Source organism: Elephas maximus, chromosome X, assembly GCF_024166365.1.
Source record: "Elephas maximus indicus isolate mEleMax1 chromosome X, mEleMax1 primary haplotype, whole genome shotgun sequence".
NCBI classification, from domain to species: Eukaryota; Metazoa; Chordata; class Mammalia; order Proboscidea; family Elephantidae; genus Elephas; species Elephas maximus.
The window spans coordinates 103,176,500-103,201,968 of NC_064846.1; the positions used below are offsets into that span (position 1 = coordinate 103,176,500).

At 38.3% G+C, this 25,469-nt stretch overlaps 1 pseudogene; it reads left to right on the forward strand.

Moving 5' to 3' along the window:
* Positions 1-638: 638 nt before the first annotated feature.
* LOC126068765 (polycomb complex protein BMI-1-like) lies at positions 639-23,709 on the forward strand (annotated as a pseudogene).
* The last annotated feature ends 1,760 nt before the right edge of the window (positions 23,710-25,469 follow it).

Below are 25,469 nucleotides of genomic sequence, written 5' to 3' on the forward strand. Positions count from 1 at the left end.
TAAAGCAAAAGACAAGGATAAAAGACAAAAATAATGACCATTAATAAACATTGAGTCAGCAAAAATTAATATTTATAAAATAGAATAAGGAAATTAAAAAAAAAAAAGGAAATATGATATACCAAAAATCTGTATAACTACTGTTGGTTGGAGAAAGAATTACACCAACATTTTAAAATCTCTTGCATGGCAGGAGGCGGGGCCAAGATGGCGGACTAGGTGGACGCTACCGTGGATCCCTCTTGCAACAAAGACTCAGAAAAACAAGTGAATCGATCACATATACAACAATCTACGAACTCTGAATGACAAACACAGACTTAGAGACGGAGAATGAACAAATACCGGCAGACAGCGATCGTTTTCAGAACTAAGAGCCAGCGTACCAGGCGGGTGGCCTTCGGAGCCCGGGCTGGGGCACAGCCCGGGGGGTAGACGGCACAGACAAGGGGCCCAGCCCTACCCACCCCGAACCTATCCCGGGAGGAAGTCTAGCTGGTTGGCGCGGGCGGCATAGCGGCACAGCCGGTGGGAGAAACACCCGGGAGGCAGTGACTGATCTTGGAGCGGGGAGAGCAGAGTCCCAGCCGGGGAGCCGTCCCACCGGGAGTTTGGCGGGAGGCGGGCGAGGCGCAAGCATGGGGATCACCTATATTTTCCTAAAGCGACCCCGGGGGGGCGCCCAGATGTTCGTGAGGGCCACGTACACCCAGTTCGCGCGAGCGGTGCGGCGCACCGGAGGGAGAAATCCCCGGGAGGAAGTGACAGGTCTTGGAGCAGGGAGGACAGCGTCCCAGCCGGGGAGCTGTCCTGCTGGGATCTTGGTGAGAGCAGGCGGGGTGTGAGCGCATTCCCCTGAATAGACCCCGGGGGCGAGCCCAGCTGTTTGTGAGGGCCATGCCCACCCAGTTCACGTGAGTGGTGCGGCGCACCAGAGGGAGAAATCCCCGGGAGGAAGTGACTGATCTTGGAGCAGGGAGAGTAGCGTCCCAGCCGGGGAGCCGTCCTGCCGGGATTCTGGCGAACAGGGGCGGAGTGTGAACGAGGGGATCAGCTCTATATTCTGTGGTGCTACACGCCTAGCTCTCTGATCCCTCCCCCACCCTCCCCAGGCGGCTCCATTAACATCTGAATTCAGATAGGGATCTGACTGCATTTTTTTTTAGCTGATTACCTGGAAAATCTAGTTTCCCAGTGATGGCTCGGAGACAGCAGTCCATATCAAACCACATAAGGAAACAGACCATGACAGCTTCTCCAACCCCCCAAACAAAAGAATCAAAATCTTTCCCAAATGAAGATACAATCTTGGAATTATCAGATACAGAATATAAAAAACTAATTTACAGAATGCTTAAAGATATCACAAATGAAATTAGGATAACTGCAGAAAAAGCCAAGGAACACACTGATAAAACTGTTGAAGAACTCAAAAAGGTTATTCAAGAACATAGTGGAAAAATTAATAAGTTGCAAGAATCCATAGAGAGACAGCATATAGAAATCCAAAAGATTAACAATAAAATTACAGAATTGGAGAACGCAATAGAAAGTCAGAGGAGCAGACTCGAGCAATTAGAATGTAGACTGGGACTTCTGGAGGACCAGTGAATCAACTCCAACATAGCTGGAAAAAAATCAGATAAAAGAATTAAAAAAAATGAAGAAACCCTAAGAATCATGTGGGACTCTATCAAGAAGGATAACTTGCGAGTGATTGGAGTCCCAGAACAGGGAGGGGGGACAGAAAACACAGAGAAAATAGTTGAAGAACTCCTGACACAAAACTTCCCTGACATCATGAAAGACGAAAGGATATCTATCCAAGATGCTCATCGAACCCCATTTAAAATTGATCCAAAAAGAAAAACACCAAGACATATTATCATCAAACTTGCCAAAACCAAAGACAAACAGAAAATTTTAAAAGCAGCCAGGGAGAAAAGAAAGGTTTCCTTCAAGGGAGAATCAATAAGAATAAGTTCAGACTACTCAGCAGAAACCATGCAAGCAAGAAGGGAATGGGACGACGTATACAGAGCACTGAACAAGAAAAACTGCCAACCAAGGATCATATATCCAGCAAAACTCTCTCTGAAATATGAAGGAGAAATTAAGATATTTACAGATAAACACAAGTTTAGAGAATTTGCAAAAACTAAACCAAGACTGCAAGAAATGCTTAAGGAGATTGTTTGGCCTGATGACCAATAATATCAGGTATCAGCACAATACGAGGTCACAAAACAGAACGTCCTGATATCAACGCAACTCAAACAGGGAAAGCACAAAAACAAAGTAAGATTAATTCTAATAAATAAATAAATAAACAAAATAATACACATAACAGGAAATCATGGAAATCAACAGATAAATGATCCCAATAATCAAAAAGAGAGCTAAATATAGGAGGCATTGAACTGCCAGATGGAGAGTGATACAAGGCGATATAGAACGATACAAGTTAGGTTTTTACTTAGAAAAATAGGGGTAAATAATAAGGTGATCGCAAAAAGGAATATCAATTCCATAACTCAAGAAAAAAGTAACGACTCAACAAACATAAAGTTAAACATTATGAAAATGAGGATCTCACAATCTACTAAGAAAAACGTCTCTGCACAAAAAAGTATGTGGAAAAATGATAAGGCCAACAACACACATGAAAAGGCATCAAAATGACAGCACTAAAAACTTATTTATCTATAATTACGCTGAATGTAAATGGACTAAATGTACCAATAAAGAGACAGAGAGTCACGGACTGGATAAAGAAACACGGTCCATCTATATGCTGCCTACAAGAGACACACCTTAGACTTAGAGACACAAACAAACTAAAACTCAAAGGATGGAAAAAAATATATCAAGCAAATAATAAGCAAAAAAGAAGAGGAGTAGCAATATTAATTTCTGACAAAATAGACTTTAGACTTAAATCCACCACAAAGGAAAAAGAAGGACACTATATAATGATAAAAGGGACAATTGATCAGGAAGATATAACCATATTAAATATTTAAGCACCCAATGACAGAGCTGCAAGATACATAAATCAAATTTTAACAGAATTGAAAAGTGAGATAGACACCTCCACATTTATAGTAGGGGACTTCAACACACCACTTTCGGAGAAGGACAGGACATCCAGTAAGAAGCTCAATAGAGACACGGAAGACCTACTTACAACAATCAACCAACTTGACCTCATTGACTTATACAGAACTCTCCACCCAACTGCTGCAAAATATACTTTTTTTTCTAGTGCACATGGAACATTCTCTAGAATAGACCACATATTAGGTCACAAAACAAATCTTGGTAGAATCCAGAACATCTTCTCAGACCACAAGGCAATGAAGCTAGAAATCAATAACAGAAAAACTAGGGAAAAGAAATCAAATACTTGGAAAATGAACAATACCCTCCTGAAAAAAGACTGGGTTATAGAAGACATCAAGGAGGGAATAAGGAAATTCTTAGAAAGCAACGAGAATGAAAATACTTCCTATCAAAACCTCTGGGACACAGCAAAAGCAGTGTTCAGAGGCCAATTTATATCGATAAATGCACACATACAAAAAGAAGAAAGAGACAAAATCAGAGAACTGTCCTGACAACTTGAACAAATAGAAAGTGAGCAACAAAAGAACCCATCAGCCACCAGAAGAAAACAAATAATAAAAATTAGAGCTGAACTAAATGAATTAGAGAACAGAAAAACAATTGAAAAAATTAACAAAGCCAAAAGCTGGTTCTTTGAAAAAATTAACAAAATTGATAAACCATTGGCTAGACTGACTAAAGAAAAACAGGAAACGAAACAAATAACCTGAATAAGAAACGAGAAGGACCACATCACAACAGAGCCAAATGAAATTAAAAGAATCATTTCAGATTACTACGTAAAATTGTACTCTAACAAATTTGAAAACCTAGAAGAAATGGATAAATTCTTAGAAAAATACTACCTACCGAAACTAACACATTCAGAAGTAGAACAACTAAATAGACCCATAACAAAAAAAGAGATTGAAACGGTAATCAAAAAACTTCCAACAAAAAAAAGTCCTGGCCCAGATGGCTTCACTGCAGAGTTCTACCAAACCTTCAGAGAAGACTTAACACCACTACTACTGAAGGTATTTGAAAGCATAGAACAAGACGGAATACTACCCAACTCATTCTATGAAGCTACCATCTCCCTGATACCAAAACCAGGTAAAGACATTACAAAAAAAGAAAATTTTAGACCTATATCCCTCATGAACATAGATGCAAAAATCCTCGATAAAATTCTAGCCAATAGAATCCAACAACACATCAAAAAAATAATTCACCCTGATCAAGTGGGATTTATACCAGGTATGCAAGGCTGGTTTAATATCAGAAAAACCATTAATGTAATCCATCACATAAATAAAACAAAAGATAAAAACCACATGATCTTATCAATAGATGCAGAAAAGGCATTTGACAAAGTTCAACACCCGTTTATGATAAAAACTCTTAACAAAATAGGAATTGAAGGAAAATTCCTCAACATAATAAAGGGCATCTATGCAAAGCCAACAGCCAATATCACTCTAAATGGAGAGAACCTGAAAGCATTTCCCTTGAGAACGGGAACCAGACAAGGATGCCCTTTATCACCACTCTTATTCAACATCGTACTTGAAGTCCTAGCCAGGGCAATTAGGCTAGACAAAGAAATAAAGGGTATCCAGATTGGCAAGGAGGAAGTAAAGCTATCACTATTTGCAGATGACATGATCGTATACATGGAAAACCCTAAGGAATCCTCCAGAAAACTACTGAAACTAATAGAAGAGTTTGGCAGAGTCTCAGGTTATAAAATAAACATACAAAAATCACTTGGATTCCTCTACATCAACAAAAAGAACACCGAAGAGGAAATAACCAAATCAATACCATTCACAGTAGCCCCCAAGAAGATAAAAAGATACTTAGGAATAAATCTTACCAAGGATGTAAAAGACCTATACAAGGAAAACTATAAAAATCTGCTACAAGAAATTCAAAAGGACATACTTAAGTGGAAGAACATACCCTGCTCATGGATAGGAAGACTTAACATAGTAAAAATGTCTATTCTACCAAAAGCCATCTATACATTTAACGCACTTCCAATCCAAATTCCAATGTCATATTTTAAGGGGATAGAGAAACAAATCACTAATTTCATATGGAAGGGAAAGAAGCCAGGGATAAGCAAAGCATTACTGAAAAAGAAGAAAAAAGTGGGAGGCCTCACCCTACCTGATTTCAGAACCTATTATACAGCTACAGTAGTCAAAACAGCCTGGTACTGGTACAACAACAGGCACATAGACCAATGGAACAGAATTGAGAACCCAGATATAAATCCATCCATGTATGAGCAGCTGATATTTGACAAAGGACCAGTGTCAGTCAATTGGGGAAATGATAGTCTTTTTAACAAATGGTGCTGGCATAACTGGATATCCATTTGCAAAAGAATGAAACAGGACCCATACCTCACACCATGCACAAAAACTAACTCCAAGTGGATCAAAGACCTAAACATAAAGACTAAAACGATAAAGATCATGGAAGAAAAAATAGGGACAACCCTAGGAGCCCTAATACAGGGCATAAACAGAATACAAAACATTACCAAAAATGATGAAGAGAAACCAGATAACTGGGAGCTCCTAAAAATCAAACACCTATGCTCATCTAAAGACTTCACCAAAAGAGTAAAAAGACCACCTACAGACTGGGAAAGAATTTTCAGCTATGACATCTCCGACCAGCGCCTGATCTCTAAAATCTACATGATTCTGTCAAAACTCAACCACAAAAAGACAAGCAACCCAATCAAGAAGTGGGCAAAGAATATGAACACATTTCACTAAAGAAGATATTCAGGCAGCCAACAGATGCATGAGAAAATGCTCCCGATCATTAGCCATTAGAGAAATGCAAATTAAAACTACGATGAGATTCCATCTCACACCAACTAGACTGGCATTAATCCAAAAAACACAAAATAATAAATGTTGGAGAGGCTGCGGAGAGATTGGAACTCTCATACAACTGCTGGTGGGATTGTAAAATGGTACAACCACTTTGGAAATCCATCTGGCGTTATCTTAAAAAGTTAGAAATAGAACTACCATACAACCCAGAAATCCCACTCCTCGGAATATACCCTAGAGATACAAGAGCCTTCACACAAACAGACATATGCACACCCATGTTTATTGCAGCTCTGTTTACAATAGCAAAAAGCTGGAAGCAACCAAGATGTCCGTCAACGGATGAATGGGTAAAAAAATTGTGGTATATTCACACAATGGAATACTATGCATCGATAAAGAACAGTGACGGATCTCTGAAACATTTCATAACATGGAGGAATCTGGAAGGCATTATGCTGAGCGAAATGAGTCAGAGGCAAAAGGACAAATATTGTATAAGACCACTATTATAAGGTCTTGGGAAATAGAAAAAACGGAGAAGAACACATACTTTAGTGGTTACAAAGGGGGGAGGGAGGGAGGGAGGGAGAGGGTTTTTTATTGATCAATCAGTAGATAAGAACTGCTTTGGGTGAAGGGAAAGACAACACACAATACAAGGAAGGTCAGCCTAATTGGACTGGACTAAAAGCAAAGAGGTTTCCGGGATAAAATGAAAGCTTCAAAGGTCAGAGGAGCAGGGGCTGGGGTCTGGGGAACATGGTTTAAGGAGACTTCTAAGTCAACGGGCAAAATAATTCTATTATGAAAACATTCTGCATCCCACTTTGAATTGTGGCGCCTGGGGTCCTAAATGCCAACAAGCGGCCATCTAAGATACATCAATTGGTCTCAACCCACCTGGAGCAAAGGCAAAGGAAGAACACCAAGGTCACACAACAACTAAGAACCCAAGAGACAGAAAGGGCCACATGAACCAGAAACCTACATTATCCTGAGACCAGAAGAACTAGTTGGTGCCCGGCCACAATCGATGTCTGCCCTGTCAGGGAGCACAACAGACAACTCCTGAGGGAGCAGGAGGCCAATGGGATACACACCCCAAATTCTCATAAAAAGACCATACCTAATGATATGAATGCGACTAGAGGAATCCCAGAGACAATGCTCCCCAGAACTTCTGATGGCACAGGACAAGAACCATCCCCGAAGACAACTCATCAGGCATGAAAAGGACTGGTCAGCGGGGGGGGGGGGGGGGGGGGGGAGAGAGATGCTGATGAAGAGTGAGCTAATTAAATCAGGTGGACACTGGAGAGTGTGTTGGCAACTCTTGACTGGAGGGGGGATGGGAAGATAGAGAGAGAGGGAAGATGGCAAAATTGGCACGAAACAAGAGACTGAAAGGGCTGACTCAATAGGGGGAGAGCAAGTGGGAGAAGGGAGTATGATGTATGTAAACCTACATGTGACAGACTGTTTGGAATGGTAAATGTTCACTTGAAGCTTAATAAAAATTAATTTAAAAAAATCTCTTGCATGCACCTCGCAAGCTCATCTCTGTCTCTCTTCAATAGTAATATCAAAACTAAAGTTTTTTGTTTATAATTCCTTTGCTTTCCTTTAGAGTTTTACACCGTATCTCTGTATCCCCATACAATACCATGTTTTATGTCTGAATGTTTTAAAGCTTATATAAATGAAACTGTATTTAATTTATTCTTACTCTTAAGAAGTACCTTTTTAGTTATATTCTTACAGGTTGCTGTCTCTTCTTACTAATTCATAGGAATTCTTTATATACTCCGAATGTGAGCCCTGTGTTGCTTTTATGTGTTGCAAATATCTCCTCCAGTACGTAGTTTGCCATTTTACTCTCTTAATGGTATGTTATGCTGAACAGAAGCTCTTTTTATCATAAATCAAGTGCTTACATAATAATAGGTCTGTTTCTGGACTCTCTATTCTATTCCATTGGTATATTTGCCTTACACAAATACCACACTGTCTTGATTATTGTAGTTTTATAATAACTCTTGCAAGTCTATCCACCTTCTTCTTTGACAAGAGGGTAAATTTCATAAACAGATTCAATTTCCAAAAACCCTGTCAGGTTGAATTTATATATCAATTTGGGGAGAACTGGTATCATTTTTTTTTTTTTTTGGTATCATTACAACATGGAGCCTTTTAAGCCATAAACATGTTGTTGTTACGTTTTAGGTGCTGTTACATCAGTTCCGACTCACAGTGCCCTATGTACAACAGAATGAAACACTGCCTGGTCCTGCGCCATCCTTGCAGCCACTGTATCAATCCATCCGTTGAAGGTCTTCCTCTCTTTCCCTGATCCTCTACTTTACCAAGAATGGTGTCCTTCTCCAGGGACTGTTCCCTCCGGATAATATGTCCAAAGTTCATGAGATGAAGTCTTTCCATCTTCGCTTCTAAGGAGCATAATTGCTGTAGTTCTTCCAAGACAGAATTGTTCATTCGTCTGGCAGTCCATGGCATATTCTTCGCCAACATCACAATTCAAAGGCATCAGTTTTTCTTTGGCCATAAACATGCCATATCTCTCTTTAAAGACTTTATTTCAACAATATTTTATATTGCTCTGTATAAAGCAATATAAAGTCTCTATATCTTCTGTAAGATTTATTTTTTGGTACTTGATGAGTTTTGATGCTATTTAAATAATATGGCTTATTTTATTTTCTATTTCATTTTTTCTGTTGATTAACATTAATATAGATGAATTTACCAATCTATTATGGCATGCACATTTTATGTATTGTTTAAGAAACGCTATTAGAGATATCTCTTTTAAAGCTATAAGACATTATCATTATTGTTTTGTACAATTATTGTTCATCTCAATTTATCAATGTATTTACCACTTTTTTATCCCTAGTGTTTCTTTGACTTTCTATCTGGGGTCATTTTACTTAGGCTTAAAGAACATTCTTTACATTTTCCTTTAGTATAGATCTATTGATGACAAAAACTTTCACTTTTTCTTTGCTAAAAGTGTTTTTACTATTATTTTAAAGATTCCTTTACTGTGCTTATAATTCTAAGTTGAAATTTTAAAAATATTGTTATTATTATTCTCTGAGCAAAAAAAAAAGGTGTAATTCCACTACCATCTGGCTTGCATAGTTGTTGAAAAGTCAGCTATCAATCAAAATATAGTTTTTCTAAGAGTAATGTCTATTTTTCTGAACTGCTTTTAATGTCCTTTTTCTTTAGTTTGCTGGAAGTAATATGACTAGAGAAAAAGGCTGGGCAAAGATTTATTTTTATTTATTGTGCTTTATATTCCCTGGGCTTTTAAATGTAAATTTATGTCTAATATATATAGCTAGTATATCTTCATGTATTATTTCTGTTGATTCTTTTTCTCCTTTACTTATGGGTTCTAACTGGATCTGTGTTAGATCTTCTCAATTTGTCCTCTTAGTCCCTACTTTAAATTTTCCATCTCTTTGTCTTTCTGTGCTGCATTCTTGATAATTTCTTCTGTTCTATCATCCAGGTCACTAATTCTCTGATAAGCTTTGTTCAATTTTCTGTTAAACCTGTCATAGGTCTTTAATTCAATTATTACATTTTTTTCATTTATAGAATTTCTAATTGAATTATTCAAACCTGTTTGCTCATTTTTAAAAATTCTCTCTTGCTCTTTATTCATATTATTTCCAAACTTCAAAATTATTTTAAAATATAAACAATTCTTATTTTGTATTATATGCCAAATAATTTCATTATCTGAAATTTTGATGACCCTACATCTGTTGTGTGTTTTTTCTGCTGGTTATATCCATGGCGTCTTGTTTCTTTCCAGGTTTCAGGATTTCTGGTTATGGAATATTATTTCTTAGCCCCTCATCTACGAGAATTCTTTGAACTTGTGATTATTTTTTTTCCTCCAAAATGAATTTGCATTTGCCTCTGTCATTGGAGGGCACTTTACCCTCTAATGCATGACAGAGGTAAATGCAAATTCATTTTGCCTGGAACACTATAAAATAAATTGCCAACTTGAGGTTTTCCCATCACCCAGGTGGTATGAATTTTACATTGCAAATTCACATAACAGCTGGATTTTGGTTATGGAGTCTTGTGGAAGATGATTTTCCCACTACACAGCAACAAGCTCCAAGGCAAATAATTTTACTTTTACTCCGCTCTTGGGTGGTTTCATTTCCAGTTGACCCTTATAATGAAGGTATATAGCTCTTTGAGTCCCAGCTTTATTGGTGTATCTCCTATTAGACTACCTATCTTAAAGAAGCTCTGGGATTTGTCTCTTTTCTTCTAGTACCATTAAAACCACCAATGCCAAAGCTCGAATTTACACATTCAGCAAATATTCAGCCAGCTTTGGTGTTCCATTTATCTCTGTTTTCTCACTATCATGTAGTTTTGCCTTGATTTTTCCTTAGTTTCTTGCCATATCATCAAATAATTTTAGCAAGATGTTTAAATATATCTATCCAGAATATTCAGCTATTTCTATGAGTGAGTTGGTCATACTGCCAGAAATTGAAGTTCCATGCTTTTCCTACTAAACTATGTGGACTGGCTCTGCCTAGCTCTTGGTATGGAAACAACCATTGAAACTGCCATCTTTTCTACTTAGCAGAACAAATAGGTTTTATTATGTTCATTTACAAGGTTATGTTAAAGCAATAAGATTGATTGGTGGCTCTGGAGGTGGAAGAATAAACACATTACTTTCTGCCAAGAACTGGTGACACAAGAAGGATGGCTAGTGAAGTGTTTATTAAGATCGCTTCTCTAATACTAGGAAGTGGAGACCTGAAATGATTGCCGTGTGAAATATCCGGTTAATAGGTGAGTAGTCAGTGCTGTTTTTCTGGCTATGAGGTCACAGATGGCTTGGCAACAAGCCAGATACAGTCCAAAACTTTCTGTCCTGGAGATTAGTGTATGGATATGTGTGTGCGTGAATGTGTGTGTGTGTCTAAGACAGTCTCCAAAGTCTTGATCAAAGTAAACAAAAGACCAAACCTATTGCCATAGAGTCAATTCTGACTCATTGTGATCCCATGTATTACAGAGTAGAACTTCTCCATAGGGCTTTCTTGGTTGTAACCTTTACAGAAGCAGATTGCCAGGCCTTTCTTCCATGGCACCACTGGTGGGTTCAAACTGCCACTCTTTATATTAGTAGTCAAAAAAAACATTTGCCTCATCCAGGGACTTTTGATCTCAAGTGTATATCAGTAAGTAATTTTTGAGCATATGTAACCTATTTATTTATATGGAAATAAATACATATGGCTATATAAAAATATGGAGCCATGGTGGCACAGTGGTTAAAAGCTCAGCTGCTAACCAAAAAGTTGGCAGTTTGAATCCACCAGCCATTCCTTGGAAACGTTATGGGGCAGTTCTATTCTGTCCTATAGGGCTGCTACAAATTGGAATCAACTTGATTGCAATGGGTTTTTTACATAAAAATATTATACACATTATAAAATATACACAAGGCTGAAAGTTTGAGAAGTAAGTTCTACTTCTAGGTTGACTACTGTGACTTTGGACCAGTCACTGTTTCATAACCATTTATTCAATGAGTACCTTGCCAAACTTCCAGGGCTTCATTATAAAAAATTTTAAAGCAATGTAAAATTTCTGTACAAATATTAATAACTAGGAGAAATTCAAAAGACTTGAGGGCTTGGGAACCAGCACTGTACATCTAAGCAAATGGACCCATATCTGATATTTTACTTAAAAGTTCCTGTGGATGTGGGAGGTGTAAAGAATGGAGAACACTTTGATAAAAGGATTAGACTCTAAGGAAATCCAAATGGGGAGTGGGAGAAGAAGTTGGGGTTTCTATATACAGACTTTATATGGTTCTCTTGGTTATAAGAAACGCACTTGTTTCTTGAAGTATGGAGGATTTATTTTAAGGACATTTCCCCAGGAGCAAAGGAAAAGCAAATCATCTGGTATTCAGAAAAAGAGGGAACTATAGAATGGGTCTATACTCAAAGAAGTTCCAGGTACTTCAGCAAATGGAGGTTATGGCTGTTTACTCTAGTGGTCTTCCATGAATGGAAGTTAGCTACTCTCTTTGGTTGTTCCATTCACCTCTTAATTATGGCTAGTTTTATCACCTTCTTCTCTGCCTCCTAGCTTCTGCTTACTTTGGTTTTAGTCCTCATAACTTAGGCTTGGAATTGGCCCACCATGGTTGTCTTTGTCTCTCTTTACCTCACAATATTTCAGAATCTGGTCCTACTGCTAACTGCTGCCTTCTCTCTGTATTTCTTAGTTCAACTTCTCCAGAGTTTGAGAACTTCCCAAGCACGTATTTTTTTAAAGAGACAATGCCATAGGTCACTGGCCAGTTTATGGCTTGGCTAATATTTCATTGAGTTTGCATCCCTAGTTTAGTAACTATGACCATGCATGGCAGTAAAGTCATATCCTACTTTAGTAGGGGTTGAGAGTGTGGGTTGGCTACCTGTAAGAAGCTGTGGGTGGAGGAGGTGTCCGGATGAAATCTAGAACACAGTGAATAATGTGTGGACCACAGTGTACAAATTACCAGTTGGTATTTCTTAGTATAAAGTCCAAGGACTTTTGGAAAAAAGAGATTTCAGAGGCTCAGCCATTTAGGTTAACCAGAGACCAAAGAGAGAAGAACACTTCCCCTTCTTTCTACTAGAAAACAAATGTAGCCCTCCTGTCTCCTTTCTGGGCTTCTTTGTGACTAAGTAAGTGCTTGGGGATGAATCTTTGGGCTCTGGGATTTGTGTCCTCTCAGTGCCCCTCCTGTTGGCTCAGTAAGTGACTCCTTTATGGCTATTTTCTTGATATTTTACTGTTTCTTTATTATCCAAGTGTCATCTTTTATTTTCCTTGTGAACAGTCAAGCTGAGAAATGAGCTTTATATCTCAAGTAGTTTAGAGCCAACATTAATTTCATGCCCTATTATTAATGGGCTGTTTTTTTTTAGCACCATTTTTCTCCTTGTGCTATCAGGAAAAAGCTATTAACCCTTTTGTCAAGTGCCCTCTCTTTCTACTTGTCACCAACTTACCTTTCCCTTTCCTCTGGATGGAGCAGCATCTTGAATTGTATGTTGTATCACTCTTTTTTCTTCACCCTTGTTTCTGCCCATGACCACCTCGTTGGAAAGCCCGTCAAACAATGTCAAGTAGCCTGTCAGTCAACTTGTCACCCTGAAGACACATCAGTTGGAAAGAGAGCTAGATAATCTTTCATCCTGTATGACAATTAGCTAGTACATCAGTCAGCCAGAGAATCAGACAGTCATATAGTCACCAAGGCTATATATCAATCAATCAGTCTGTCAGATAACCTATCAATCATCAGATAGCCCATCAATCATTTGTCAGGTAGAAGGCAGTAACTAAACAATCAACCTGAAAGGCAACTAATCAGACAAACAGGCAGAAAGTTTGACCAATAGACCATTAGCCAGTCAGTCAGCCAGTCATTCAATGACTCAGTCAGCAAGTCAGCCTATCAAGTAAAATGAATTTTCCAATCACTCTGTCAGTGTGTAAGTCAGCCAGTTAGACATTTATTTCGTTCACCAGCAGGTGAGTCAATCAGCCAGCCAACATAGCGAAAGGCTAAACTATGGATCCTTCTTTGACATTAAGGTGCTTACAACAATCTGGATGAGATAAACAAATCTTATCATGGATTAGATCACACTTCACACCTTGATTGCCACAGTCTAAGAGAGCAGGGCTACTGCTAGGACATATAGTGCCTTTGTGTAAATTACAGAAAGACATCTCCCCACAGAAGACAAATGTCAAAAATGGGCAAACTCTGGGATTGATTAGAAAAGTAACACTTTCTTCAGTCCTGACAGCCCCAAACCAGGGCCCAAGACTTGGCTAGAAAAGTGTGGGCTGAATTTCATGCCCTCTGCCTCTGAGTTAGAGGCCCTTGTGCAATAAACCTTATACAAACATTTGTTATGGTCCTGTCAGAAAGACTTTTCCTGGCACAACCTAAAGTAACTTCCAGTGTGCCTGATTGTCTCTGTCAACTTAGTATCATCAAATTTGCAACTGCATTTCTCAGGATATCTCTTCTCTCAGGTTAGTTTGACAACAAGTGGCACCTGCATGAGATTTGGAAGAAGAGAATATTCTGTGCAAGCAATTGCACCCAGACAACCAGGCAGAAGTGAGATTTACAGCCATTTCTCCATGAGCTCTTAAGGTATACCTGCTTCACTTCCCTGGTCTTTGCAGCCACAGGAGTGGGACACCTGGGGGCATTTTTTTTCTCTCCAAATTTTTTTAGTTATTTTTTCTTTCTTTTTCCCTTTTTCTTTTTGTTCTTCTCCATTTCGCAATTTCTTATCTCTTGACTCCAATGGCAAGCTCCTTTAGCACTCTTTTTTGTGTTTGTTTGTTTTTGGCTCCTGTTTCTATCTCCTCTCTCTCCTCTTGCCCATACCCATATTAGCTCCATACATCACAAACTCCCCCCTCCTTCCTCCCTATCTGCACTGTGCACTGAATATCACACCCCTGAGCAGCACGGGCACAGCCTACTTGAACCTCCCATCACTAATTCTTGGCCCACCCTGTCACCCCTAGTATATGCCACAAACAACCCATTCCAGCCCCTCCCCTTCAGCTGTAACTACCCTGCTGCACCATAGCTGAGTGACTGGCCCTGCCCTTTGGACAAGGAGGTGAAAAGTATCATGACCACAGATGAGCAAACAACAAAGAATGTACAGCACGACTGCTCAGACTTAACCAAATAAAACAAAAAAGCAGGACAAAACAAACAAATCTACAATCAACAAACAAATAAAATAACTACTGAATGTCCCAAAGACAGCAGATAATACCAAAACATAGAAAAAAAAACAGGATAGGATGGTTCCAGTAGGTGTCCAATATAAAACACCAGATGACTTTCCAGTAGCAGAAAACGCACTAGAACTATCTGACAGGGAACTGAAATCTCTAATATTCAGAGCTATCCAAGAGTTGGAAACCCTGGTGGCATAGTGGTTAAGTGCTGTGGCTCTTAACCAAGAGTTTGGCAGTTCAAACCTACCAGGTGCTCCTTGGGAACTCTACAGGGCAGTTCTACTCTGTGGCTGTGAATCAGAATCAACTCGATGGCAGTGGGCTTGGTTTTTTTTGGCTTATCCAAGAATTGAAGCAAAAAGAAGACAAAAATGAGGAAAAACAGTCAAATTTATAGAAAAGACAAAAAAATTCATGGAAAATACAGGAAAAAATGGAATAATTCAGGAAAACAATACAGGAACAAAATGCTAAAATAAATTTACAACTAGAAAGCATACAAAAACAACAATTAGAAATCCAAAAGATAAACAACAAGATTTCAGAAATGGACAGTTTCATAGAAGGGCTAAGGAGCAGGTTTGAAATGATGGAAGACAGAATCAGCGAAATTGAAGACAGATACTTCTATACAACTCTTTTTGAGGAAAAATCAGATATAAGAATGAAGAAACCCTAAAAATTATGTGGGAAAATCAAAAGCAAAAATTTGCGAGTGATTGGAGTTCCAGAGCAGGGGAAAAAATGGAAAAGAGGGAGAGGATCATTGAAGAATTGCTGACAGAAAACATCCCTAATATCATGAAAGATGAAAAGCTGACCATCCAAGAAGCTCAACGAACCCCATATAGGATAGATCCCCAAAGAAAATTACCAAGGCATATCATATCATAATCTCACTCTCTAAAACCAAAGACAAAGAAAAAATCCTGAGAGCAGCTGGAAAAACAAAAAGTCACATACAGAGGAGGAACAATAAGACTAAACTCTGATAGTTCAACAGAAACCACGCAGGTAAGAAGGCAATGGGATGACATATAAAACCTTGAAAGAAAAAAAATTCCAACCAAGAATAATATATCCTGCAAAACTCTCATTCATATAAAAAAAAATTTTTTTTTTAGGATGGTGAAATTAGGACATTTCAAGATAAAAAGAAATTAAGGGAATATGTAAAAACCAAACCAAACTTAAAAGATTTGTTAAAGGGAGTCTTTCAGTTAGAGAACCAACAACATCAGACAACAACCTGAATCTAGGACACAGAAGAGCACCACCCGGATACCAACTTAGGCAATGAATTCTCAAAGATAAAACAAAACTGAAAGATTTACAACAGGAAACCAGGGAGGTCAATCTATAAATGACAACAGCATCAGAACAATAAAAGAGGGAATAAACGGTGCGGGTATAGAACTTCCAAAGTCAAGGTGATATCAAGTAATAAAAGTATGGTTTAAAATTAGGAAGATACAGGGAAATTTCACAGTAACCACAAAGAAAGTTAACAAACCTCATCAAAAGAAAGAAGAAAAATAAAAGGTCTCAATACAAACAAAATTTTTCAAATACAGAAGAAAATCAGCACAGGAGAGTAGGAGGAACAAAGAAAATGTCAGCACCACAAAAAAAGCACTACAAAATGACAATAAATTCATACCTATCAATAATTACACTGAATATAAATGGCCTAAATGCACCCATAAAGAGATAGAGAGTGTCAGAAGGGATTAAAAAACAGGATCCATCAATATGCTGTCCACAAGCATCACACCTTAGAAACAAAGACATAAATTTATTAAAAATCAAAGGATGGAAAAAAGTATATCAAGCAAATAACTGCCAAAAAGAGCAGGAGTGACAATACTAATCACAGACAAAATAGACTGTAAAACAAAATCCACCACAACAAAGAAGGGCAAAATATAATGATAAAAGGGATGAACCATCATGAAGACTCAACCATAATAAACATCTATGCACCCAATGACAGGTCTCCAAAATACATAAAACAAACTAATAACACTGAAAAGAGAAATTGACAGTTCCACAATAATAGTAGGAGGCTTTAACGCACCGCTGTCAGTAAAGGACAGAACATCTAGAAAGAAACTCAGCAAAGACACAGAAGAGCTTAAGAGCACACTCAGCCAACTTCACCTCATAGACATATATAGAACATTCCACCCACTAGCTGCAAAGTACACATTCTTTTCCAATGCACATGGAACGTTCTTCAGAACAGACCACGTCTTAGGCCACAGAGCAACCCTCAACAAAATCCAAAACATTGAGGTAATGCAAAGTATCTTCTCTGACCACAACACCATCAAAGTAGAAAGTAACAACAGGAAGAGCAAGGAAAAAAATCAATTACTTGGAAACTGAATAACACCCTGCTTAAAAACCACTAAGTAATAGACAAAATAAGGGATGGAATAAAAAAATTCCTAGAATTACATCATACCAAAACCTTTGGGACACAGCAAAGGCAGTCCTCAGAGGTCAATTTATAGCAATATATGCTCACGTCAAAAAAGACAAAAGGGACAAAATCAAAACATTAGCTACACAACTTGAACGAGAGAAAGAGAATGGCAAAAGAAGCCCACAGCCACCAGAAGAAAGGAAATAATAAAGATCAGAGCAGAAATAAACGAAATAGAGAGAAGAAAAACAATAGAAAGAATCGACAAAATCAAAAGTTGGTTCTTTGAAAGGATCAACAAAATCGACAAACCACTGGCCAAGTTGACAAAAGAAAAACGGGAGAGAATGCAAATAACCCAGATAAAAAATGAAATGGGGACACTACAACAGACCCAACTGAAATAAAAAGGATCATAGCAAAGTACTATGAAAAACTATACTCCAACAAATTTGAAAACCTGGAGGATACGTACAAATTTCTAGAAATGCACCACCTACACAAACTAACACAAAGTGGTGTTGAAAATCTGAACAGACCCAGAACAAGAGAAGCAACTGAGAAGGTTAAAAAAAAAAAAAAAAAAAAAAACTAACAACAACAACAAAAAGCCCTGGCCCAGATGGCTTCGCTGGAGAATTCTCCCAAACATTCAGAGAAGAGATTACACCAGTACTTCTCAAACTATTTCTGAACATAGAAAAGGAAGAGATACTTCTGAATTCACTCTATGAAGCCCACACAATGCTGATACCAAATCCAGGCAAAGACACCATAAAAAAAGAAAATTACACATCAATATCTCTCATGAATATAGATGCAAAAATTCTCAACAAAATTCTAGCCAATAGAATTCAGCATCATATCAAAAAAAATACTACACCACTGCCAAGTAGGATTCATACCAGGTATGCAAGGATGGTTCAAAAAAAAAATTTTTTTTTTATGCAAGGATGGTTCAACATTAGAAAATCAAAGTAATCCACCATATAAATAAAAGAATCACGTGATCATCTCAATCGACACAGGAAAGGCATTCAACAAAGTCCAACAGCCATTCCTGATAAAAACTCTCAATAAAATAGGTATAGAAGGGAAATTTCTGAACATAATAAAGGGCATCCATGCAAAACCAACAGCCAACATCATTCTTAATGGAGAGAGGCTGAAAACATTCCCCTTGAGAACAGGAAAAAGACAAGGATGCCCTTTATCACCACTCCTATTTAACATTGCCCTGGAATTCCTAGCTAGAGCAATAAGGCAAGAAAAAGAAATAAAGGGCATCCAGATTGGTAATGAAGAAGTTAAACTGTCCCTATTTGCAGATGATATGATACCATACATTGAAAACACAAGACTCCACGTGAAAACTTTTGGAACTAATAGGAAGATTCAGCAGAGGAGCAGGATACAAGATAAATATACAAAAATCAGTCAGGTTCCTATACACCAATAAAGAGAACGATGCAAAGGAAATCAGGAAAACAATACCATTCAAAATAGCCCCTGAAAAAATAAAATAGTTAGGAATAAATCTAACCAGGGATGTAAAAGACCTGCACAAAAAAAAAAAAAAATCCTTCAGCCAAAGATTGGACAGGCCCATAAAACAAAATGAGGCTAAAGGGGCACAGCAGCCCTGGGGCAAGGACTAGAAGGCAGGAGGGGACAGAAAAGCTGGTAATAAGGAAACCAAGGTTGAGGAGGAGAGTGTTGACATGTCGTGGGGTTGTTAACCAATGTCGTGAAACAATATGTGTACTAATTGTTTAATGAGAACTAGTTTGTTCTGTAAACCTTCATCTTAAGTACCATTTAAAAAAACGAGAAAAAGACACACCTGCTTCATGAGCCTAAGATTATAGGTAGGAACTTCCTGGAGATTCTGGAGAATTTTAGCATCTTCCCCATGAGCTCTTGAAAATCACTCACTTTTGTGTTTCAGAATAAAATCATTGTCAGCAACTCCCTTATCTTCTGCTCTTGCAGCTCATATAACAGCTGTGTAAGCCCCTATTTTCTATGTTAAAGCTCTTCACAACTACAGTACATATATACAGTGTCTTCTGTTTTCTTTACCAAACTCTAATTGATACATTCATAAAAACAAAGAAACCCATTGCTGTCGAGTTGATTCACATTACCCTGTTCAGTTCCATAACAGCACTTACAACTAATTAATATCCCTTGGTTTATTTTTGACCTTTCCTACCAGAATTGAAATACCAAGAAAATAGGGACCTCTTTATTTTTATTTTTGTTCAGTATAGCATCTCTGATGCTAGAACAGAGCCCAAGATATAGTAAGGTCTTAAGCGATGTTGTCAAATGACTGAATAAGTCATTGATAAACACTGAAAATAATTTCTTACACTTCTGCAACACATTAAGCTTTATTCCTTGCAAATAACTTTCTTTCAATTGTTAGATTTCATTTACACAATAGACCTGTGAAATAGGTGGGGATTCTTATTCTCATTTGATAGGTGGGGATAGTAAAGCTTTACTTGTAACCCTAAACAATTTCCTCATGTTACCAGCAGTTGATTATCAGAGTGGGAAAGTGAACACAGACATATTGACTCCTATTTTGGTCATCCTTCTCTCTATGTAAAGAAATTCTAACCATGGTAATAGGAAGAAGATTGAGGCCAAGCTTTGTGAGTTGTTTGAAGAAGAGGGAAGGCACCAGAGACTGATGAACTTGTTGGTCTCTGTGACCCACAACTGGCTTAAAAGCAAAATCATGAGGACTCAACAGGCCCATCCCAAGAGAAAATAGTGAAGTGAGTGGGGAGCTTTGTTTTTCCTTTGGATTCCTTGTTCCCAGAATCTAGGTCTAACCTTGGCTGCCTGTCCCTCAAAGCTATCCTCAGCTTCCCCCCTGGTTTGGGCTTTCCCTAACTCCTTCTACCTCTTTCAGTAAGTGTCACCCCCTATTGTTTTAGGGAGTACCTGATGCCTCACGTTTTTAGCCATGCTGGTATGCAAAGGGCTTAAGAGAGAAGCACATTATCCACTCCAAGGTAACATTTTGGTATTTCAACCTGGAGACAACGCCTTAACTCAAAAGAGTAAGTTGAATGGTGACATTTCAGGAGCAGTTCAAGGCCAGGGGACAAGAGATTGGTGTTGAGGTTTTGTTACATTTTGTTGTTTGTAGTTAGGGATTTTCCAGCATCCTGAAAATTCCTTAGAGATGACATGCAGGCAGATTCTTCTGTTGGGAGCTCCAACTTGGGAACCTGGCTCTTGAATACTCCCCAAACCCAAACCAAAACCAAGCCTGTTGCGGTCGAGCCAATTCTGACTCATAGCGACCCTACAGGACAGAGTAGAACTGCCCCTTAGGGTTTCTAGGGAGCAGCTGGTAGACTCAAACTGCTGACCTTTTGGTTAGCAGCCAAGGTCTTAACCACTGCACCACGAGTGCTCCGAATATTCCCCAGTGGGGCAGAATTAGTTTGATTTCATCTGTCTCAAATTCAGAAGTAAATAACTCACATTTGCTGAACATCTATTTTGTGCTAGACTTGCCCTCTGTTCTAAGAACTTTCATATACACCATTGTGACAGACTGCAAGTTGCCTCTATCCATTCTCCCCTTCTTCCTTACAGACTCATGATTTTGTTTGAGGCAATGATGCACCCAGTTAAAATGCTCTCCTCCCCGGGCTCCCTGCAACTAGTTTGGTCATGTGACCCAGTGTGGCTAAAGAAATGTAAGCAAAAGACCACTGGGTGAGGCTTCCAGGAAAGACTTATTTTTCCTGACGAAAGGGGATAGACTCAACTGGCACGCACCCTTTGCCTTTTTCCCTCATCCGTTTGTCATGCCTGGAATATGATGTCAACTTGAGAGTACAAGGAAGAAGGTACATGCTGAGGATGGTGAAACCAAAAAGCACAAGAACCCTGGATTCTTAATGATTCTGTGGAACCACTGTTCCAATCATCGATGGCCTATTTCCAGACTTTTTGTTAGTGACCATCATTTATTAAAGTCACATTAGTTGAATTTCTGTTACACGAAGTCAACACAATCCTAACTGATAAAATAATCTCATTTAATCTTCCTACTAACACTATGAAGTAGGTTTTATTATTCCCATTGGACAGATGAGGAAACAAAGGCTCAGGTTAGGAGATTTGTCTATGTCTTATAGCTTGTAAGTGGCAGGGCCTAGACCCAAATCTAGACCTGTCTGACTCCAGTTCCTGTGCTTTTTCTTCTATACCATTATGTGCCAGCTTTATGACTGGATAGCCTGTTTCTTGAAGAGAGAGAGATTGTATGTGTGTGAGTGAGACAGACAGAGAAGGAGAACAGAAATCTTTTGAGAGAAGATGAAGAACCTCACTGTTCAGGCATTTTACTAGGTTCCTGATGGTATTGGGTCATATGCAAATAAGATATGTCTGTAGGAAAAGACCAGGAAACCTTGTTCTTCCCTTCTAGGAGCTCTGGTCTGAGATCGATACACCTGCCCTAAGCGTTTATCTCCATTTCCATAGCATTATCAGAACCACTTGTTGCCCTTAGGTGTAGCATTCATCCATTTATCCATTCATTTAATGAACATTTACCAGGCATCTTCTCTGAGCCAGGCACATCAGAAATAGAACTGAAATAAGATTACAGAGACTTGATTCCTAGTTCTGGTACCACCACTAGCTTACAGTGTGAGTTCTAGGTCGCAGTCACCCCATCTATATAAGAGGATATTAGACTAGATGATTACTAAGAAACTTCTAAGCCTTGACAGACTAGGTTTCTTTAAATAGAGTCAAGTTCATCTGGAAACATTTTAGGGCCAGATCACGATAGACCTTGAGTACCTTTTGAGGTGTCTGAACTTTCCTTGTAGACAATAAGAAGCTAATGGAAGTTTTTTGAGGAAACACTCGAGTAAGATTTCTGAGTTAAAAGTGTAGCTTTCTAATTTCCTAGTTGTGTGTTCTTGGGCAAGGGCCTTAGTCTTTGTCTCAGTTTCTATAAAACGGTAACAGTTGTACCTATAAAAAAAATTTTTTTATAGGTACAACCTATAGCATAGAGTTATTAGTAAAAAAAAAATAGGATTAATAAAATAATGAATTTAAAAAGCCCACAGCACAGTGCCTGGGAAATAGAAAGTGATTAATACATGGTAACCATGATTATTGTTATTCTTTTTCTGCCTTCTGCTTTCTACACCCTTCCTCTATTTCCTAGTTAGGTTATTGGTTCTCCCGCTCTCCTTTTACTACGTCGCTACAAAAAGAAACAGCCTTCCTTGTTAAAACAGAATTAGGTGGCCTGGAGGGTGGAGAGATGATGGTGAGGGAGCCCCGATTCAGATTAGAAACACCTTCCAGGATGGCAGATCACTCTGGAAGGAGCTCAGAGCTTGGGGCAGGGGGTGGGAGAGGCTCCTGAACCAGTGAGAGTTGAGCACTTCAAGTCTTGGCTCCTCCCATCTGAGCTCATTGTCTTTTCTACCCTTTTGGATCACCTCTTGCCAGCTGCTTTCCTGGGATCTTTTATCACAAAAAAGTGCATCAAACAACCAGAATCAAAGTCTCTGAGCTAAATCCCCACTTAATGTGAGTGCTTTATGGAGCAGTTCATTGATGTCACTATCATAACAAAATGTACATAAAACATATGTTATGTGTTACCTGCAGACCAGCAAATATTGTCCTGTGATGTCCAAGTTTACAAAACCAGACCACCCCTGAACATAAGGTCAGATAAAACTCTTCCATATATGGAACACAAATTAGTTCCAGGCCTTCTAAAAAATGAAACAAAGAGAAGGGATTTTTATGCAAATCATCTTCAGTTGACGCTGCCAGTGGCTCTAAGGAAAATAGAGAAGTTGCAGGTGAATTATAAGAGAATTGTAACTGATGATGAGACAATAAGCTTCTCCACTGCATTTTTTGACCAGAAGAGATTGAATCAGAAAGTAAACAAAGTCAAAGAGAAATCTAAGGAGGAAGTGAATAATAAAATACATCAGAGATGTCCAGCAGCAATGATTATGATTAGCCTAAATTTTATTTTAAGGATGTTTCTCAGAAGCAAAATGGACAAACCTAATACTTTCCCAACTGATGTCATGTATGAAGAGAAATCTTTAAAGGATGACTATACACTAATGGATATCTCCTACATTTATACCTAAAGGAAATATGGGTTTTTTCCTTTGAAATATAGTCAGAGAGATAGGCTGGCATATGCTGGAGAACTAAAACTGTGACTCTGGGAATGGCAAGGGCAACAGACCAACAGGAGGTATTTGCTCTACCTCTTCTTGTTTGATGAGCCCCAATACTCCAGTCCAGTCTTCTCATCCTCATTTTCCTCCCATTTCCAGGCCTATAAGTGGAATCAATAACCATCAATCTTCCTTTGCCAGTAGACCTCAGAAATCATTAGTAAATGGGTTGCCAGCAACTTCATCTGGTTGATACCTGAGACTGTTAAGAAAAAAAAAATCCCTGAATTATAATTTATCTTTGTGCTGTTACAGCTTTATAGATGCTAATACATGTGACTACGGTCCAATTTGCTTTCTTTTGTAGTAACATTAATTTGGGCTATAAAAGATGTACTGGATGTGACGTTCATATGTATGTTAATTGCAAAGAAAGATTATTCCTATAAAGAATTGGTTCTGTAGAGTCAGAGAATATTTTTTTCTCTGTGAAATGATTTCTGTAACAATTGTTTAGATTTGGAAATATTCTGCAGTGCATATAAGCACTGGGCCATAGTTTGCTGGAGTCTCTGGGTGGTGCAGTTAACTGACTCAGCTGCTAATTGAAAAGTTGGAGGTTTGAGTCCACCCAGACACACCTTGGAAGAAAGTCCTGGTGATCTACTTCCAAAAAGTCAGCCCTTGAAAGCCCTGTGAAGAACAGCTCCACTCTGACACACACAGGGTCGCCATGAGGCGGGGTAACTGGTTGCCCCGGACTTAATGGCAGCCAGGATGGTGGAGCTCTGGGGGTGCAGCGGTTAAGTGTTTGGCTGTTAACCAAAAGGGTGGCAGTTTGAATCCACCGGCCACTCCTTGGAAACCCTATGGGGCAGTTCTACTCTGTCTTCTGGGGTTGCTGTGCGTCGGAATTGATTCGACGGCCAAGGAGAATTTAGTATGGTAGAGTTTGTTAATCTCAACACCTACATTACATTTTCCTGAATTGTTCTTATTGTTATGCTGTTTATGAACTGGTAGAAAACAAGTACCTTTTGTTTTTAAATTCAACAAAATAAAAAAAAAGATGCATACAATGATATATTCTCTGTCCTCTGTGTAATTGTGAATAGCTCTTTCTTGTGTATTTAACCCTTTTGATTGCTGTGTTTCATTTTTACTTCTCTGTTGCACAGAATCCATCAAAAGAAAGTAAACTTCAGTTTTACAATTTGTGTGCTTAAAAGTGGGTACTACTGTTTATTTCACTGACTTGTTTAACTTATTCTCCTTTGTATGAATCAGATGGAATTACGCTTGTTGTACAATGCCATATTGCTACAGGAAACAATATTGTATGATGCAATACTGTATTTCATGTACTTGGAAATGGTTGTTAAAATTCTCCAAACTGATTTGACTTTTGCAGATACCCTGTGTTTTGAGCCTTACTTATAATCGCATATTTTTAATGTGGATATATAATTCCAGGAGCCCTGGTGGTGGTGCAGTGGTTAAGAGCTCAGCTGCTAACCAAAAGATCAGCTGTTCGAATCCATCGGTTGCTCCTGGGAAATCCTATGGTGCAGTTCTACTCTGTCCTATAGGGTGGCTATGAGTCGGAATCAACTTGACAGCAACGGATTTGGTTTTTTGGTTATATAATTCTGAATTCTGTTCCATTGAAAGCAACTGTAAAATCATTGTAATGTTAGCCTTTTTCCAATAACACATTTATTATTTTTATGTTTAAATGTTGCAGTAAAGAAAAACTTTTAACCAAGGAATATGGGAAAAAAAGTATTCCTTTTCTGAAATTTTGTTTATTAGTTATGACAGAATTAATGTGTTCTTAAAAGGTACATCCATCATTATAATCATAAAGCAAGGTTTAAAATAAAAAGTTTAAATAAACCAGCAAGTTCTTTTTTTGTTTAGTTTTTTTTAAAAAAATATGTGGCATGACAGTATTTTCTAATTTGAGTTACCTTAACAGTTATAAACAATGCAATATATCTCCTCTCTAATATC